At 46.3% G+C, this 19652-nt stretch overlaps 1 protein-coding gene across 1 annotated transcript in view; it reads left to right on the top strand.

Moving 5' to 3' along the window:
- Window positions 1–19652, top strand: part of Asic2 (acid sensing ion channel subunit 2) — a 1069930-nt gene that overhangs the window by 1324 nt on the left and 1048954 nt on the right.

Here is a 19652-nt window from a genome sequence, read left to right as displayed (position 1 = left end):
CCTGAATCCTGTGGAGAGGAAAGAGCCTCCACAAGCTCCATCTGGTCTTCCTGGAGGCAGGGTGAAGCCTCGGAACTGTCCATGGTGCTGTGGCAGGGAGGACAGTCAGGTAGAGGCTCCTTTACAGGATGGACAGAGAGAAGACAGATGTGATGTGGTGGTCCTGGAGGCTGGTTTGTCGGAGAGAGCGCTCTAGCTTGAAACTCCAAGGCTCGTTTTCTCTGTGTACAATTGCTTCACGACGTGGGTGCGGGAGGAGGGAGTGAGGAGGGGAGTGAGCAGCTGTGGGATTGGAAAGCCTGGAGGGAGTGTGGAGTTGAGTAAAGAGGTGGGGATGTGGCTCATGTTCAGGATGAGTTTGCCAGAGGGGGCTGAGAGGGAAGGATGGGAGCAGCTTTGTTGCCGCTAGGGTTCTTATCCCAATTAGTGGACTGCTAGGCATAACTTGGTGTAACAGGTCAGACAGCAGCTGCCAGCTCTTCCACACTGCCAGGCAAGTGTGGGGCATCAGGAACTGTGGGACCCTTCTGCGGTCCACTGTGTCTGCTTTCCACATAGCTTCCTGGGGCAGGGGGAAGGGAGCTTCAGGGACTCAGAGTCTTGAGCTCAAAATACAGTGACAACTTGGGGATGGCAGGTGCAGCAGTCATTGAGAGAACTGGACTGTGTCGTCAGCACTTGTCTGGGGGCTCTGCCTCATTCAGACATCCCCTCCCTTTCCCATAGTGCAGCCCTCCCCACCCCCTCTCAGGACCACCTGCCTCTCACTCTGAGGTTCTCTTTATGCTCCAGCTAGTCTCTGTCTTCAGCCTTTTGCACTTGCTGTTGGCTGTATCTCATACCGAAGGAGCCCGGAGTGCCAGGGGCATTGCTTCTCACAGCCTGTGTCTAGAGCTGTTTCCTGGGGGAGCCGTTTTGTATTATTATCCCTTTTAAACATTCCGAGGAAGAGCACAGCCAAACCTACAGCAGCATTTGCTAAAGATGAATCCAGTCTGAGCTGGAGAAGGGAGCTACCGGCCCTTCTTAAAGGAGCAAACAGGGTCCTAAAATACGTCATGCAAAAAATGATGTCTGAGGGGCCTTGGGGAGGGATGGAGAAAATGCCTCATTCTTGGAGCCTGAAACCATTGCTGTGTTCCAGCTCTTGCTTTCTAGTGCCTGGCAACGCTCAGACTCATCACCGTGTAGCTTGAAGTGCACTCTGCTCTTCCTCTCTCTGCCTGCACACACACGAACCCACAGATGACAGATGCAGGGTGTCTCAGAGATGTTGGACTGGGCAGTAGACCCTGGGCTGAGTCTTTAAGCATCCTCACAAGCCTCCTCAAGATGGCATAGCTGACTGGCAGCTCTGCTCACACCCCAGTTCTGTTTAGAAGTAGGGGCTTGTTGATCTCAGGCTGCTCGTTTGTATTTGGTCCATCATTTGAATTGCTAGTATCCCAAGCAGCCAAAAGTCCGGTTTTGAAATCCTAACCGGGGTTTCTGAAACACTGAAGTTGCCTGTGGATAAAGTCTATGCTTTAATTCGTGACACACACGACCTGTCCACCTTAGCAAGTCCTAGACTCATCTGTTCGAGTGCCCATCCTTGACTGACCCCTCTGTGTGTGATATCTCCATGCACTGTAGAGAGGGCGCCCCTTGGCGTTCTCTTCTGACTGCTCAGGGTGTCAGAATGTGTGAGAGGAATCTCGTCTTAGCCAATGCGTGCCAGTGGGCACCGATGCTGAGCCTCTGCTGGGGAAAATATGATAGGAGACCTGCCTCAGACCCTACACTGAGGAGTGAGCCTCTCACAGACCTTTGTGCTCTTTGGGCTTTGGGCGTGGGCTAGCTTTCCTTGGGCGTTCACATCCTCAGTGAGACTATGCCACTGTTGGAGAAGCCTGTTTCCCAGCCTCTTCTCTCATTCAATCTCTGGAATAGCCATGCTTCTCCAGTGGGCTTTCTTACAAGCCCTGCTGGGGGTTGTGACACAGTGGGTGCCTTTTTTCTCTAAGCAGTCAGGGCTGACTTATTAGAGAATTTAAGTGTGGGGGAAGGGACGGTACAGGTGGACAGCTCCTTTTCTGTATTTGGTTTTCCTGTAAAGCCCAGAGCATCATCTCTGGGGCGAACGCTGTAGCACAGGCTTCCTTATTCCAAGTTCTCAGCCGCTGTGCAACGAAGTGTGTAATACCCTTTAATTAGTGAATGAGCTGTGATTCTAGCAGAGTGAGCAAAGGCTGTTCATGGAGACTCGAAGTCCCCAGGAAGCCAGGTGTGGAATGCTGAGTGCAGAGTAAGCAGGCGTGCTCCCTGCCTATGCAGAGACAGAGACTTCGCCCGGAACAGTCTGGCTTCAGAGAGGTCTGAGATTTTCCTCCCAGAAGAAAGACTTGATTCTGGGCCTTGGAACTCACAGAAGCTGACCCTACTGACCCAGTGTAGAAAGAGGGTGAGGTAGGAGTTGATGGGTGTGTATGTGTGTGTGTGTGTGTGTGTGTGTGTGTGTGTGTGTGTGTGTGAGAGAGAGAGAGAGAGAGAGAGAGAGAGAGAGAGAGAGAGAGAGAGAGAGAGAGAGAGAGAGAGAGACTCTGTGGCCTGAATCCAAGACCAACACAGTAGGTCTGGGTTTGAAGTCCTTGTCATCCTTGTTTCTTTGTGTCCTTCCATGCATTCTAGGTGGGCATTCACTCATCTAACGTTGACCTCACCCACAGTGTTGTTGGAGGAAAGAACTTCTGTGGCACTGTGTGAGGGAAGAAGCCTTCTATGTCTTTGCCAGCCACGTGGCTATGAGATGGAATACTGAGCACACGCGGAAGGGGGTAGCTGCGGTCTGCTTGCTTCCACTGTTTTCAAGGATCAGATTGGTGAAGAAGGCTGCAAAGACATGGGCAGGGAGCTGGGGGGAGCACTGCTGTCGCTGCATGGAGCACTGAGTGAAAACTCAACCTCCAGAGAGGATGCTGTTTTAAGTAGAGGTCCTGTCAGGAGCTGACTTGGCTGTCAGGTGTATTCCTGTCATTTGTGATCAACATGTGACAGGCTGGGCCTTAGGTTGCTCCTTTGCCTAATCACACGGGGGTTCACCTGTGTTCAGGTCTGGGAATTTAAGTGGCTCTTCCATTTTTACATGTAGTCTGCCCATCATTGTTGAGTATTTATGCTTTAAATGTGAGATTTTCTCAGGAAAGGCCCAGCTTTTTCTCCCCACTGAATGGATCTTCCTGCCCTATAGCGTATAACATTATAGAGATGGTGGAGGTTGAGTCTGACAAAGGTTGTACCTTTGGGGTTCTTTGCTCACATGGGCATCTGGAGGATGTGGACTTTAAGAAACCATCTGAACTGGGATTCCAAATCTGTGGGATTGGTGTGCTGGGAACCAGTGCTAGTTTGCTTAGCTCCAGTTTTCCCATCTCTGAAGTAGGACCAGTAGCCCCCCAAGACTCAGCTGGAGGAGCAGCTTGCTCTGAGAGGGACTGCTAAGTAAACTTGATCTGTAGTCTGGTTCTTTGGACCCCGATCTTCATAATCTTCCAGCCCGTGGCTGCCCCTTCATAGCGCAGGTGCCTGCTATGTTCTCTGTGTTCTTGATGCTTTCATGGCTTCCCCTTTTGCTGGGTACCCTCAGGTTGTCTCTTATCCTCTGGTTTGACTTCCGTGTTGCATCTTGCACTTTCCAGTTCATCTCCAAGAAGCATACATACCCGGTTATGGCCCCTACCATGGGTCAGGTAATCTCTTCCCTGTAGGTAGAGCTGTTCTCACTGTACCATGTTTGTATCTATCAAACAGGACCTATGGTCCAGTGATATTCCAAGTAAACCAGGCCTCTGCTATCACAACCCATCTTTATCCCAGCCAGTCCTGGGCCAGTCTTAGAACAGGTTTTGCAAATATCATGCCAAGTAGAGGGTAGGTTCCCCAACCTTGCCATTACCAAGCAGAGGCTCACTGGGTAAGTGGTTGCTGTCTGTCCCTGAATTTACTCATCATCCTAGCTCATGGGCCTTTCTCACTCTCTGTCTTTTGGGCCTTAGCTCATTGTATCTTTCAATGCTACTTTACCTTTAAAGTCCAGCTTTGTGATACTTGTAGCCATCTCCATCCACAGTACCTCTTCCTCTCCTGTCTTCCCAGCATCACATACTCCAGACTTTACCTTCCCTCTCTGCAGACCTGACACGATGCTTTTCCTTCTGAGAGAAGCATGAAATGTTGCCGCCAAAAGGGATCTTGGAGATAAATGAATTCATTAAATTCTTATGTTTTAAACTACTGAGAGTTTTAAAATGTGCTTGCAAATTGATAAGAAAAATGAGAGATTATGATGTGTAACATGATGTGTGTGTGTGTGTGTATGTGTATAAAACATATAAATGGTTGTATTAAGTACATGCATTGCCATGCATGCTTATCTTTTGTGTAGGTATGTGTATGTATGTTGGGAGCACATGAAATCTACAATTGTTTTGCTTTTCAAGTATATGGTACATTGTTATTAACTGTATCACAGTGCTAATAAATCTCTTTCCTTACTTCTCCTGAAATTTTTTGTCCTTTGATCAGCATATCTTCAGTCTTCCCACTCTCTCACCCCAGTGTCTGGTCTCCATTGTCATACCATGTGTCTTTAAGTTTAATATCTTTAAACAGTTCTAAACCTAGGGCTGGAGGAAGGGTCAGTGGTTAAGAGCATTGGCTGATGTTCCAAAGGACCCAGATTTTATTCTGAGCATCTATATGATGGTTCTAACCATCTGTAGCTCTAGTTCCAGGGAGTCTGATGCCTTCCTCTGGTGTCCATGACTACCAGACACATATGTGGTGGTGCACAGACATACATTCAGGCAAAGCAACTAATATGCATTAAAAAGGAGGCTGGATAATTGGGAGTTCTAGGTCATCCTCAACTACACATTGTGTTTGTGGCCAGCCTGGTTACATGTGACAACAGCCTCCCCCACCAATATTTTCACTCGCCTACATATTCTGAAGACCTAGAACTTCTTAGCAAATAGCTCTCAAAATACGTCCTCAGAGTCTATGTTAAATAGGTTTAAAGCTGTGGATACAAGGTGACTGGCTAATATGAGGCTGAGATACATATCTTTTAGCCTTTCTGGCACATGTACCTGGAATTCTGTTCAATCTGGGGAAGCCCTTATGCTTCCTGGTTATAAAAGCAATCCGGGGTCACTGGAGAAATATGGTAAATGAGGAGTAGGGGGAGGAAGGCATGGAAATTGTCCTAATATCCTTTTTATATAACCACATGCAATATTTTGGTATTTTGAGGGTATCTCCCTCCAACCACATAATTTGTACAGATTTGTGCTTTACTGTGTTGGCATCATGACTTCTATGTACATGGTACAACTTATCTTGGTCCCACTGTTTCTTCAGTGTTTGCTACACACACACACACACACACACACACACACACACACACACACACACACACAGTGCTGATGCTCTTTCATAATTTTACTTTTCTTGGATATTTTAAGTATTTACACTTCAAATGTTGTCTCCTTTCCCCCCTCCCTCCCATACCCACTCAGCCTTCTTCTATAAGGATGCTCCCACCTACCCACTCCCACCTCAATGCCCTGGCATTCCCCTACATTGAGGAAACCAGACTTCACAGGACCCAGGACATTTCCTCCTATTGATGCTGGACAATGCCATCCTCTGCTACATATGCCACAGGAGCCATGGGTCCCTCCACGTGTACTCATTGGTTGGTGGTTTTGTCCCTGAAAGCTCTGGTGGGGTCTGGTTGGTTGATATCGTTGTTCTTCCTATGGGGTTGCAAACCCACCAGCTCCTTCAGCCTTTTCTCTAACTCCACCATTGAGGTCCCCTTGTTCGGTCCAATAGTTAGCTGCAAGCATCCTTATCTGTATCAGCAGGGCTCTGTCAGAGCCTCTCAGGAGACACCCATATCTGGCTCTTGTCAGCAAGCACTTTTGGCATCAGCAATAGTGACTGGGTTTGGGGGCTGCATATGGGATGGATCCCCAGGTAGGGCAATCTCTGGATGACCTTTTCTTCAGTCCCTCACCCTGTATTTCCTCCTGTGAGTATTTTGTTCTCCCTTTTATGAAGGAATGAGCCAACCACAGTTCGGTCTTACTTCTTCTTGAGCTTCATATGATCTGTGAATTTTTCTTAAATATTCCAAGCTTTTGGGCTAAGATCAAAAACTCAGGTGACAGCAGATGCTGGCTAGGATGTGGAGAAATAGGAACACTCCTCCATTGTTGGTGGGATTTCAAGCTGGTACAACTACTCTGGAAATCACTGTGGAGGTTCCTCAGAAAATTGGACACAGTACTACCTGAGTATCCAGTTATACCACTTCTGGGCATATACCCAAAACGTGCTCCAACATATAACAAGGACACACACTCCACTATGTTCATAGCAGCCTTATTTATAATAACCAGAAGCTGGAAATTAACCAGATGTTCTCCAACAGAGGAATGGATACAGAAAATGTGGTGCATTTACACAATGGAATACTACTCAGCTATTAAAAACAATGACTTCATGAAATTTTTAGGCAAATGGATGAAACTAGAAAATATTGGCCTGAGTGAGGTAACCCATTCACAAAAGAAAACACATGGTATGTATGTACTCACTGGTAAGTGAATAGTAGCCCAAAAGTTGGTGCTCTTTATACAATTGTCTACACTGCAGTCCTCAGCTCACAAGTGTAAGCCCTGATTCTCTGCCACCTGTGTCATCTGGACTTTACATCAAAACGATCTAATGTAACCATAACGTAAATTAGATGAGCTCACATATTCCTGGGGGACTCAGCACCTGTGAGCCTCTGTCATAGTCTGGAGAGCCAAACTTTGCTGTGCTAGTCATGGGGTTTCCATGATGTCAGCCTCGGGTTACCATGTTCTGGCTTGTAGACTGGTAGGTTGTGGGCTGTCTGGCTGCATCTTTGCTGTTGTGCTGATGGGGTGAGGCCGTGATTGGGAGCTGTTAAGATGACTCATACTGTCTCCTTGGAGAGAAAAGCTGCTCAGCTCTGAGCTAATGCCCAGTAACTTGCTGGGTGCATGTGCATTTCTCTGTCTCCTTCCTTGGGAATTCTCTTACCCCCACAACTGTTGATTCAAGAGGAGTCTTGACTCGGTGGATAAAGAGCTGGCTCTGTAACTGTGAGGACCGGAGTTCAAATCTCTAGAATCCACATGAAAACACAGGTGGGCCTGGGGGCTTGCTTGGAATTCCAACACCCAGTAGGTGAGACAGAGGCTCTAGAGCAAGCTGGTTAACTATGCTAGCCATATCAGTGAGCTCTAGGATCCACTGAGAGAACCTGAATCAATGTCTAAGACGGAAAGAGATTAAGAAAGTCTCCCAACATCAACTATGGCCTCCCACATGCATCAACCCCATGTAAAGCTTACCCACATGAACATACATGCATGCACGCACATGCGTACACACAGTACACAAACATGAGAGAAAGAGAGAGTGAGAAAGAGAGAGTAAGGGGGGTTGGACTGAAAAATACTTTCCATACAGTGAATCCAGTTTGCTGCTAATTTCCATAGGAATAGCTGAGATCACACACACACACACACACACACACACACACACACACACACACACACACACACACTACGACCACCCCGAATCTAAAACCCGATTCCTCAAAGGTTGAATTGGCAGCTTTTAGCACCACGCTTGCTGTTGGAGACAGTGCTTCTTAAAGCAGTTCACACTTCCAAGTAGCAGGCTTCTCATTCCTTACCAGGGACCAAAAACACAATGCTCGAGTCAGGCTTTGTGCTTTCTCAGTTTTGTCTGTTCATGATTGAAGGAGTTAGGTTGAAATGTCAAACACGGGCAGCCAGGACACCTGACCTATGGTCTGTCATAGCCTAAAATAAGTGGGCTGTGTGTCTTGTGCACACTTGAATTCTTATATGTTATACCTCTACATGCATTTATCTTCAAACCAACACTTTCGGGCTAGGCTTACGGTTGCCAGACAGTGGCTGCAGCCAACAAGCAGACATACAACACATTAATTATTAGGTAAATCTGAAGTTTCTGGGGAAAGCCCAAGTATGAAGTTAGGCTTTTCCAGGAGACAGAAGCCCCTGAGGCAGCATTCTCTGATGCTAGAGTACTTATTTTTCCCTATAGCATTTCCTTTCCTAGCACTTTAGGCACACTCTGAGCAGACTTACTCAACGGTCATTGAAATGAATGCTGTGAAGAACTTGAGCTTGCAGCAGAGAAAGAATGTATTTGACTTCCATTGATGGATAATGAGCCTCTATGAGCCCCATTTTCCCCATCTGTAGAATGAGTGGGATGAACTAGACAATTTCCAAGGACAACTCTTTGTCCCGCATTTGCTTTACTAAAACTAAAACCTCCACTTGCACTGAGACTAGGGGAAGGCGCTGATGTTACTTTTCAACCCAGCATGCTTAGCTATTTATTGGTTTGCTTTTCTTTAAGCCCGTGAGGTAGAAACAGAAGAGCACAGATGCACAGTGCTGCTGTGGTGGGAGCAGGGAGGCACAGACCTGACACTCAGAATCCCAACCAGGAGCCCTGTGTGTCTGTCGACCCCTTCCCTCCACCTGACTGAAGGTTTCTTTTCATATTAGCATAGCAGATGTGAGCCTGGTTCTTCTCTGGGTCTTACAGGTATGGACCAGCAAGACTCTGTGTGGGAGATGTTAAATAAAGGTGGTTTACAGAGACTCCCTAGACAGTTGCTGTGGGCAAAGCATCTTATAGCAGATCACTGTGCCTTTCTTGAGTGGCTTGTTAGAAGCCTCCCTGCCACTTGGAGGTAGCCTGTGGCCAAGGATCCTGTAGTGAACCCAAAATCCTGGATCCAAGGTATCCAGTCACGGGTACCTTGTCTTTATGCAGAACAATGATGTAATTTACATTCCAAGCTTCCCAAAGGTCAGGCTGAACATCTAGGTGGACCTTTTGCTTTTCCTACCCTTGTCACTCTCCACCCCTGGAGCTTTTTCTGAGAATACTTGCTCAGTAAATCACCCACCAAGACCTCATCTCTTCCTCACTTTCTTGCTTATCCCTCTGTTTGGTGAGATGGAGTGTGGTCTCAGGTATGGCTTAGAGAGAAAGATGCCTGCACTAAGCTTGCTTTAAATCTTCCTCTGCCCACCTTCAAGGAGGAATCTATCCCCTTTGATGCTGGCAGTGGGTTGAGCCCATCTATGAAGAAAGAGGTGGGGAAAGATGGGTGCTGAGCAGGTGATGTTACTCATAGGTCAGAGAAACCACCAGTGGCGGAGGAATGTATGAAAGCCTCCTACTGTTCTGGCTGAAATGGGGAGACAGTGACTCAAGGGCAGTGTGGTTGGTGTCTCCAAACACTTATAAAATAATCCTAGAAAAATGGAAGCAGGACCTTCTCCAAGAGAGGACAGAGGACAGAACTCGAGCCGCTGGGCAGAGGGTGGGTGTTCAGAGAGGTGACTGCCAGCTGATTGGAAAGGCTTATCCTGAGACTCTAGAGCACTCTAACCCTGCCTGTGTAAGCTCCCTAGGTCTAACCAAATCTAGGGGATCACCGCTAGGCGAGGATCAATGTCCCATAAAGAGCTAGATTAATGACCTCTGATGTTACTTCCAGCTGGGAGAGTGTTTGATTTTTTTCCTTCCTGAATAGATAGTTGAGGTTGGGGGTTAAAGGCCACTGATGGAGGACATTGGAAAGAAGTGCTGATGGGTAGAACTAGCAACTCAGATTACAGATCCACCCACTGTCCGATACCACGAAGCTTTGAAGTTAAATGCCTCTGATGGATGCCAGGAAGAAGAATGGTGCCTTTAGAGATAAAAGAGTAGATTCATCCAGGGAGAGCACGGGAAGAGCAGGGTGCTGGAAGTCAGCCATTGTAGTGTCGATTAATGGCCTGGTCATTCCAAAATGTGTATGCGTGGCTTGTTGAGAGGCTGGCCCCGGAGTTCATCATAGATTCTGGAAGCTATCTCTAAGGCTACAGGGACAGCCTTAGGTTGTGGTTGAGCATGGTCCTAGTTCCACACTGAGGCCGGGGTTGGTGGGTACTGGGAAACTTATGGCTTAAACACAATCCTGGGGTTTAGGATGCTAAGAACACCCTCAGCTATAGAATCTGGGAAGGAGGCTAGGCTACAAGGAGAATACTGTGACAGACAACCAAGGGATATCCAGGATGGGGAAGCACAGCAAACATTAGAAGGCCACAGGGCTCTGGCACCTGAATCAATATTACAAAGGGAGCACTGTAGCCTCTAGTCACATTAACAGTGGCCAGAGCCAGACATGTTCAAATGTGTGTGACTTTTTGTGAATTATTTAGCCCTTCCAGGCTTCTGTTTCCTCATCTATTAATAGATTATTAATCTAATAATAGCATCTCAATACTGATGCTTCACAGGCATGTTCATAGTGACCACATGAGATAAGTATTAAGGCTTGTATTGGCCAGGAGCTGAATTATCTGCTTTATTAATTGTCTTTGCTTCCAGCCAGGGTCTCATGTAGCCTAGGTCTGCTCCAAATTCCTATGTAGCTGAGTTTGATCTAGAGCTCATCATCTTCCTGCCACTACCTACACATGCTGGGGTTAGTGGCATGAATCACCAAACCCAGTGTACAAGGTGCTGGGGATGGAACCAGGGCATTCTGCATGCTAGGCCAGCTTTCTACCAATGGAGTTACATCCCCAGCCCTAATGCTGTTAATTTTATTATTTCCGAGCTTAGGGAGTGATAGTGACAGGTGATCCAGGGACAGAAGGATTTGTTTTTAAATCTATACTGACATTAGAAGGTCTCAAGAGAGGGTGGGGGCTGTGAACAAGCCAAGCACCTAGTTACTGCTGTGGTTAAACACAGGCTAATGTGTTAGACCATATCCAAACTGAAATTCTTCCAGTGGCCCCACACTGTGTAGTTTATAAAATAAATAAGTGAATGCTAGTACTCTCTGAGCATCCCAGACATTCTTGTCCACCGTTTACATGGAAAAAACTCATCTAGTTTTCCCAACAGCCCCGTGGAATAACAGAGCTCTCTGTTCTGTTTAGTGAAGGAAGAAACGAAGCTTAGAACTTCTGTCCTATACTCAGATAGAAATGACTGGAAGTGGCATTTGAGTGGTCTTGCTCCAGATCCCTGATGCTCTGAAAGACCCTAGTACAGTGCCCTAGCTTGGTTATCTGTCACCAGGTTATCCTCCTGGGCAGGGGAGTTTGCTTGTTGCTCTAGCCTCCTTCCCACATCCTATAGCTGAAGGTGTTCCCAGCTCCCTAAACCAATGCTGTGTCTAAGCCATAAACTTCCCAGCCTAAAACTGCAGCTCTGCTGGAGTGCATTTGACATTATTGTGCATGGCCAGTCGACACTGTCCAAGACACCTCTGCTTGGATTCCACACCATGCTATGAACTATACATAAAAAGTTGTTTCTGCTCTTTCAAAACCATGGTGGTTTAAATAGAAAACAATGACTTTATATTTTCCCATCATTATTCCTCAACATGTAAGTGTCAAATCTGTCTGTCTCTGGATTCCTTTGTGTTACAATGTTCATGTTTGATGTTACAGTTTTCTGTTTTGAGTTGCTGACACGAGTTTCAGGAAGAAGCACCATTAAATGAACTTTGGCTTTGGATTAGGACAGCTTTTCCAACATCTTCTGAAATGGCTTTAAACTTCAGCCACATTTTACTCTACATTCAAGCAAAGCAGTATCCTCGGTGTTGATGATTATAAAATCACAAAGTCATCCATCAGCTCTGAAAAATGTTGAGTATGCTCTGTGTCCCGCAATATCAAATATTCTGCCAAGATTTAATTCTATCTGTAAAAATAAACAAATGCACCCTTCACATTAATATGAAAATTTGCATTCATTTTTTTAAAAATGGAAATTTATATACATATTAACGAAGAAATCAATATTCTATTTTCTGTTTATGAGCACTTGCCTGGACGTGCGTTTGTGTGCCACATGCATACAGTGACTGTGGAGGAAGAGGAGAGTGGCAAAACCTCAGGGAATGAACCTACAGATGTTTGTGAGTGGCTCTGTGGAAATTGAACCTGGATCCTCTAGAAAAGCAGCCACCAGGCCATCTCTCTAGCCTTTAAATAATTGTTTTAAAACCAGTTTCTTTATTCTATGTATGAGTAAATATTTGGTTAGCATGCCCATTTTGCATACCTACATATCTCTATTTGTGCAAAAATTGTGACAGGACTGGAGGAAGTTTAAGGAATCTGTGCCTCAGGAGATGCTATTTGGTCCTGCCGACAGTGGAAAATGCAGTGTTGTGTCTGTTTCACGGCTTAATGGAAGTTCAGTGACAGGGCTACGACATCTCAGACAGAAAGAAGCCCTGAAGAGTAAAGCTCATGTTTAATGATCGCTTTTGAGCTTCCTCTGGCAAGGCACTGTGCTTCCTGGCTTCCTGTGCAGCATGGAGGCCAATGAGAGAAGACTACTCACCAGCAGGTTTTCAGGCCAGAGCTTAAGGGGTTAAAATTTAGACTTACCGTGCTCTGCTTTATTTAGTGTCCCTCCTTGCCTTGGCATCTGGCATTGGAAGTAGTTAGACTGGAAGCCAAGAAAAGAAACTGAGTTGGAGGGGTGTCCCAGCTGCAGAGCTCAGCCATCCACAGAGCCCTCTGGTTCTTAGGGCATCTCTTACCCTTGTCAGGTTAATGGAGGAGACTGAGGCAGCCCCAGTGCTCTGTGACTGAGACCCAGTGAGAGGTTTTGGATTGCAAGATAGCCTCCCAGCTTTCCACTACTACCCTCTGGCTGCAGCTTCAGCCTTAGAGAAAGAGCAACATGCACCCTGAGAAAATGCTGCTTCCGGAAGTGGCCACACCAGGCCTTTCCTCTCAATGTGTGGGTCGCCCGAGGTGGATGGCATTGCCTCTTCAGTGCAGCTGCTATCACCAGCAGCACAGCTGGGGGCTATGCATGCACTCTGTAGATTGCACTTCCCCCTTTCAGGGCAAGAAGGGAACCGAATCTTGGAGCTGTAATTTTTGCACATCACAAGCGTCATAGTTCTGGGAGCTGGGCACAGGCCTGGGTTGCTTCCGACCTTCCACCTGCCCTGTTTTCTGGGCGGGCTGTTGATCTCTTCTATCCACGGGGAGAGGCCAAGCAGTTCCTCTGCCTCTCTATCAGTGACTTGACTTTAAATGTCCAATCTGAGTGTGAGCAAGCGGTCATCTTTGCAGGTGGCAGAGGGGCCCTACAGTGACACTAACAGTTCATAAAAATATTTGGATAACTTCGGGATTCAACACTACGATTGCATATTGCTGGGGTGAACTTGAGCAAGTGATTTAATTAGAGTTTGTGAGAATGGAACAATATGAACGCTGTAGCATAATTGGTCTCAACCTGCAGGAGTTACTTCTTGCTCTTTCCTAGCTCACCATCTCCACCTACACAAAGACTCTGCCTTCTAATATGGAGCTTTGCATTTCTAACTCTTCTTTGTTTTATTTTAATATCTTTTAACCAGATGGCTTCTCTTAGGATTCTTTGCCCTTGTTCTCTTATGGTCTCCTTCTGCCTTTATCCATGGTGATTGAAGCTCCTCTCTCTGGAGTAGAAATGGTTCAGTAGGGAATCTAGCACTCTCACTATCTTACTTGCTTTTGTAATGTTGTGATAAAATATTCTGACAAAAGCTGCCTACAGCAGAGAAAGCCTAGTTTGCAGGGTCTCAGTTCAAAGTACAGTCTATCATGGTGGGACAGTGAAGGCAGCTGGAGCCTGAAGCAAGACATCCACAGTCAAGAATGCAGCTGCTCCCTTCTCTTTCTCTATTTGTATAGTCAAGATCCCAGCCAGGGAGTGGTGCTGCCCACAGTGGGCAGGTTTTTTTCACCTCGATTAATATAATCAAGACAATTCCCAAAGGCCACAGGCACTGCCTGTCTCCTGGTAATTCTGGATTCTGCCAAGTTGACTCCCACTAGCCATCATACTTGAAATGGAACTTAGGGAACCCCAGGTTCTCACTTTCTCCCTCATGGTCCTGAGTGATACCCACCCTCTATTTTCTTAGAAAAGATGACAGCCACTGATGGAAGAGACACAGCTTCAAAGGGAACAAGCAGCTATGTATGTCTTCCAAAGTTTGGGCCAAGGCTGACTCTGCCTTCCTGGCAGAATGATTTTTCTAGAAGAACACCTTCTGTCCCCTGGGCCTGTTAGCTATTTCAGGGACATTTTAAGTGGCCATTAACAAAATGTTGAATTATGGCTGCAGACCTCTGGGAGTCAAGTGACATTCACATGAATCAGAAGCAAGAGCTGAGCAGTCAAACCTGCCAAAACGGGCCAGGATTAAACAACGAGGGGACATTGTTTCCACATAGCAAAGAGGCAAGAAGACCACTCCTTAGAGCCTGTACAGTAGGACACTTTAGGACATAGGTCTGCTACTACAGGCCAGACATACTCTCTGATTTTAGAGGGGAACATTCCAGCTTTATCTATGGAAAAAGAAGCAATGATCAGATGCCCACTGGGTCCCCCAGCCAATCTGAGAAGTCTGATGCATTGGTTCATTGTCTCAGCAGACACCTACTGAATATTCTGGGCATTGGGCTAAGCTCAGGAGACTCTGAAATGAATAATACCCTGTGCAGGAATTCGGGGGGCTCCCCATCAAGTGAACCAAAAAACTCCAGAAGATCCAAGGGCAACACAACAGTCCAAGCTCTAAAACTCTCAAGAGGGGACTGTTACTTTCTCCTTGTATTTCCTTCCTTTTCAAACCCATGTAACAATTGCAATCATAACCATTGCAAAACTCCCATAAAGAACTCCCGTGTGTCTTTTACCCAGAAGTCTCAGTGGTGGTTCAATCAAGCTCTTCATGCCTAAAACATCCCACTCCGGGTCCCTCATCGCAACCAGCTGTCAAGTGCCTTTCCTTTGTCATCATGGAAATGCGACCTTAACATGTTTTGCAATTCAGAGTCACTGGTTTTGTATCTTGATCTTCAGCTTGGGTTTCCTCAGTGTTTCTTCTGGCTTAGAACTGGATTACGATTTTATTTGATTTCATTCTTTTGTGGTGCTAGGCAGTGAAGCCAACTGTCTCACACACAGCTGGAGCACCAGGCAGCACCCATAGCTCCCCCACCCTCCAGATTAGGCATCTGGGGCTGAGATTTTAGGGAGAGGACACTAAATTCTTTTGCATCCTGTCTTCAAATTGTCCCAAACCTGGTAGTGTGATCTTTTGACAAGACTTCCCAGGAGATGCTCTGAGACAGTTGAACTCAATTCTTTCTCTTTCACTCCCTAGTCATCATCCATCAAGTTTTCTTGCCTGAATGATTGCAGTGATCTCTGCCAGATGCTGGCTTTCCGATCCAACCATCTTGTGTGTGTTTATTAGTTGGCTTTCTGAAATAGGAGCTCTCTCTTTGGTTGGTGATTTAGTCCCTGGGAGCTCTGGGGGCTGGGGGGCTGGTTGGCTGATATTGTTGTTCTTCCTATGAGGTTGCAAACCACTTCAGCTCCTTCAGTCTTTTCTCTAACTCCTCCATTGGAGTCCCCGTGCTCAGTCCAATGTTTAGCTGCAAGCATCCTCATCTGTATCAGTAAGACTCTGGCTGAGCCTCTTAGGAGACATCCAAAGAGTACAAATGGAGGGAGCCATAGCTCAAGCTGCATATGTAGCAGAGGATAGCATTGTCTGGCATCAATAGGAGGTAATGTCCTGTGAAGGCTCATTCCCCCAGTGTAGGGGAATGGCAGGGTGTTGAGGTGGGAGTGGGTGGGTGGGAGTGGGAGCATCCTCATAGAAGCAGCAGGAGTGGGTATGGGAGAGAAGGGAAGGGGATAACATTTGAAATGTAAATACATAAAATATACAATAAAAATATTAAACTGAAGGTGAATTTAAAAGGAGCTCTCCCCTTTCCGTTCGTTTCTTCGTATCAGTGTAGACTCTTAGACTGACTTTAGACATATCCTATTCACGCAATTATTTATTTGGAAACACATTTCCCGTATGTGGAATGTCTCTCCCACTCACCTCTGTGACCTTCTGCTATTTCGCCGAGTTCTCTGAACATTGAGTTTCTGGCCCAGCCTGGTGTTCTATGTTCCTCCTTTTTGTTCTTCAGTCTGTGATCAGATATTTGTCTTCAGCAAACTCAGGCTCTGGTCAGAGGGATACTATTTAGAACTAGGATCTGGGAGTCAGCTGTGGTCATGTGCTCCTCGGGTCCAAGTGGCAGAATTGGGACATTAACATACTCATTGACATCTGGGTCCTAAACCTTGGTTTACAGGGAACAATTCAATTCCAACCTCACACCACAGAATCCTCACTCTTTTTCCACTTTCTGTGTTGGTTCCTCCCCACTCTAGTAGTAAGACACTGTGGCCCATGACCCTCTGACAACCCCATTCCTCACTTAGTTCTCTTGAGTGGACTCCATTGCTGTGCTCCACTGAACCATGAATCTTCTTGGGAAATCCATCCCCAGGGCCTTGTTCCTGTCCTGACCACTCCAGCCTCTCCACAGGTGTGCTTGCTGCTTTCATGGCTGCTGTAACTGTCTCCAAGATATTTGCACAGCTTCCGGAACTTCTAAAAATCCAACATTTATTGGAGAGAGTTTTGTATGTTGCAAGTGGTTATTCTGTCTCTGTTAAGCAAAATATTACCTTCCAGAGAGAGAGAGAGAGAGAGAGAGAGAGAGAGAGAGAGAGAGAGAGAGGAGGAGGAGGAGGAGGAGGGGAAGGAGGAGGAGGACGAGGGGAGAGGCTTACAATAGCATTGTTGAGTGAGATACAATTCTCATGCTCCACACGTCACTGATATGAAGTGTGTAGAGTGTGTAATTCTTACTGATATAAAGTATGCACATATCCAGGCAATAGAGTCTCCATAAAGCTGTGAACTTTAGGCTCCCTCCCTCCAGAGACCCTGGGTCTACCAACTATCACTTCACTTACTCAATTTCCTACAAACCGACCCTTCTGCCCCAGGTAAATATTAATCTATTTTCTGTCTCTGTAGATGCATCTGCTTTGGAGATGATTTATAGAGTAAGTTTTACAACATATGATATTCTGCAACAAACATTTCCCATTCAGTGCAATGTTTCCCAGGTTTGTTGTGTTGTAGTTTGTGTCAATATCTTGCTGCCTTTGAATATTAATTATTATTCTATTCAAAGGATGCAGTGCCTTTTACTTGGCCCAGTCATCAGTGAACACACCCTGCACTGTTTGCATCTTAGTTGCTGTGAATAATGCTATCTTTGAGAGCAGTTCTCATATCCAGTTAACCCACACTCTGAGTCTGCCTCAATTTTCCTTGGTATGTCACTTGTCATGCTCCTCCCTTCTCTGTATGTATTCCAAAGTGGGAATTAATGTAAGAACCCAACTGGATTCAATCAACGATTTATTACAAGGGAGAACCTCAAGTAACACTACAAACTTGTAACCCCGCCAGACAGGAATAATGCCCGTCAGGGGTTGTTCCAGTCCTAGACATGCAAGCTTTGATCCCCTGACAAAGGGAGCCATTGCTCAGCCACTCGTTTCCTCATCTCACATCCTCCCCCAGCTCTGCATCAGGAGATGGTGCTGTGACTTTCCGTTCTTGGTCCATGTGCTCTAATATTGGGAACCAGAGTCAACACTTGCATAGGGGATTTCGAAATAGTGATTTCCGATTTTGTCCTTCCCATGTTTGCTAGCTGACATTCTTCCTGAGGGAGAGCTTTTCCTCATCAGCTAGATCAATCATGGTTGCTCTGTGAAGCATAAGGAATCTTATAATTGTCCTTTAAGTATCAGTTTCTGTGGGACAGAGTTGCTGGTCTTGGAGCAGCCATTGCTTCCCAGAAAGGCACAGGAGAAGAGGGAAGGTTTTCACCAGAGGGAGTTGAACAGTGTATGGGGAGTGAGTGTGGGTGGCAGGAGAGAGAGAGAGAAAGAGAGAGAGAGAGAGAGAGAGAGAGAGAGAGAGAGAGAGAGGATCATTAGGACTCCACTCTGCTGTAGTCATGACAACCTCAGAGTCCATGCTATGCCAAAGTTGGGCTTTTTGTCTCACTGGTCGGTCTCACTCTTAGGAACATTAGCGTGGCTGTAAAAGTTGAGGCAGTAGGGGTAGTGAAGCCCATCTGGGACCACGGTGATCATATAGCCCAAGAAAGAGCTGGAAGTGTCAACTTTGTCAACTAGAAAGATTCTAATTTTAATTGTATAAAATTATGTTTAGTGTGTGCGCCTGCATGTATGTACATATATAAATGTGTGTGTGTGTGTGTGTGTGTGTGTGTGTGAGAGAGAGAGAGAGAGAGAGAGAGAGAGAGAGAGAGAGAGAGAGAGAGAGAGAGAATGTATGCCATGGTGCAAATGTGTAGGTCAGAGGACAACTTGAGGGAGTTTGTTCTCTCTTTTCACCATTTGGGGACCAGGAATCAAACTCAGACCTTCAGGCTTCTTATCCCAAAGACCCTAATTTAACTTTGTCCCTTCCTGTCCTCTTACTTCCAATTGTCATGATATGATGCAATGCTTGTGTTACCTTTTAGAGTTGCTAGTGGACTCACTTAGCAAGCTTCCTTGGAAGGGCCAAAAGAGACAAGTAGCAAAGGACGCCCTCCCTCCCTTGTGAGTTCTATTACAACTGCTTAGATGAATGACAGTGAGTGGGAGTGACTTATCGAGCCCTTGCTACATGTTGGCATGGTTGAAAGCACTTTGCATATGTGTTTGGGAGCACAGCACTGTGTTCTCCCAGTGACTAGTGGATGATGGCAGCCCCTCTTCTCGTTTCTCAGGACTTGGGCACAAAGGATAAGAGGAATCGCCTAGTCTGCTCATCCATTTTGTCAGTCTGGGCATTGCATGGAGAACTTTACCCAAGATAGGGTGGAGGACCAGAGACAAGTAAGCAGTATCATACTCTCCTGCCCCCATGCTGGGGTTTTCTGATAATTAGATAATTCTTAAATAGCTCACTGGTTTTCAGTCTGGGAGGGAGTATGTCTCATGCAAAGAGGATCCACTCATTTGAGTCCTTTCCAGATTCATCTGGTGAGACACTAATTCCAGGTGATAGTGGTATTAGGAGGCAGAGCCTTTGAAAGATAATTAAGCCTGGTGATGGGGCTCTGGAGATTAGGGTAAGTGCCATTTTAAGAAGCCCAAGAGAGACCCCTGACTCTTCACTTAGGGATACAGCGAGAAATCACCGTCTGTGAACTAGAAAATAGGCTCCCACCAAGCAGCCACTCTGCTGCCACTTTGATCTTAGACTCCTCAGCCCTCAGAGCCATGGGAATGAATTTGTCATTTTTAAGTCACCCAGTGTGGAGTGTTTTACTAATGTAGCTGAAGGGACTTGGGTAGGAGAAAAGTGTGCTGTCATTCACACGGGGTTTGGGTTGAGGAAGTCACCTGGTGAGAATGGGCACCACTGTACCCCAGGATCCCTCAGCTTAGCACCATCTCTTCTTTGCATTCTCTGCTTGATAGCTGCCCCCAACAGAATCTCCTGTACACTCCTGCCCCTAACCTGCCTGCACATGGTCACTAATGGAAACCGCAGAATTAACATTAGCCATGGCTAA

This window comes from Rattus norvegicus, chromosome 10 (genome assembly GCF_036323735.1).
Source record: "Rattus norvegicus strain BN/NHsdMcwi chromosome 10, GRCr8, whole genome shotgun sequence".
NCBI lineage: Eukaryota > Metazoa > Chordata > Mammalia > Rodentia > Muridae > Rattus > Rattus norvegicus.
This window is presented reverse-complemented; position numbering and strand designations above follow the sequence as displayed.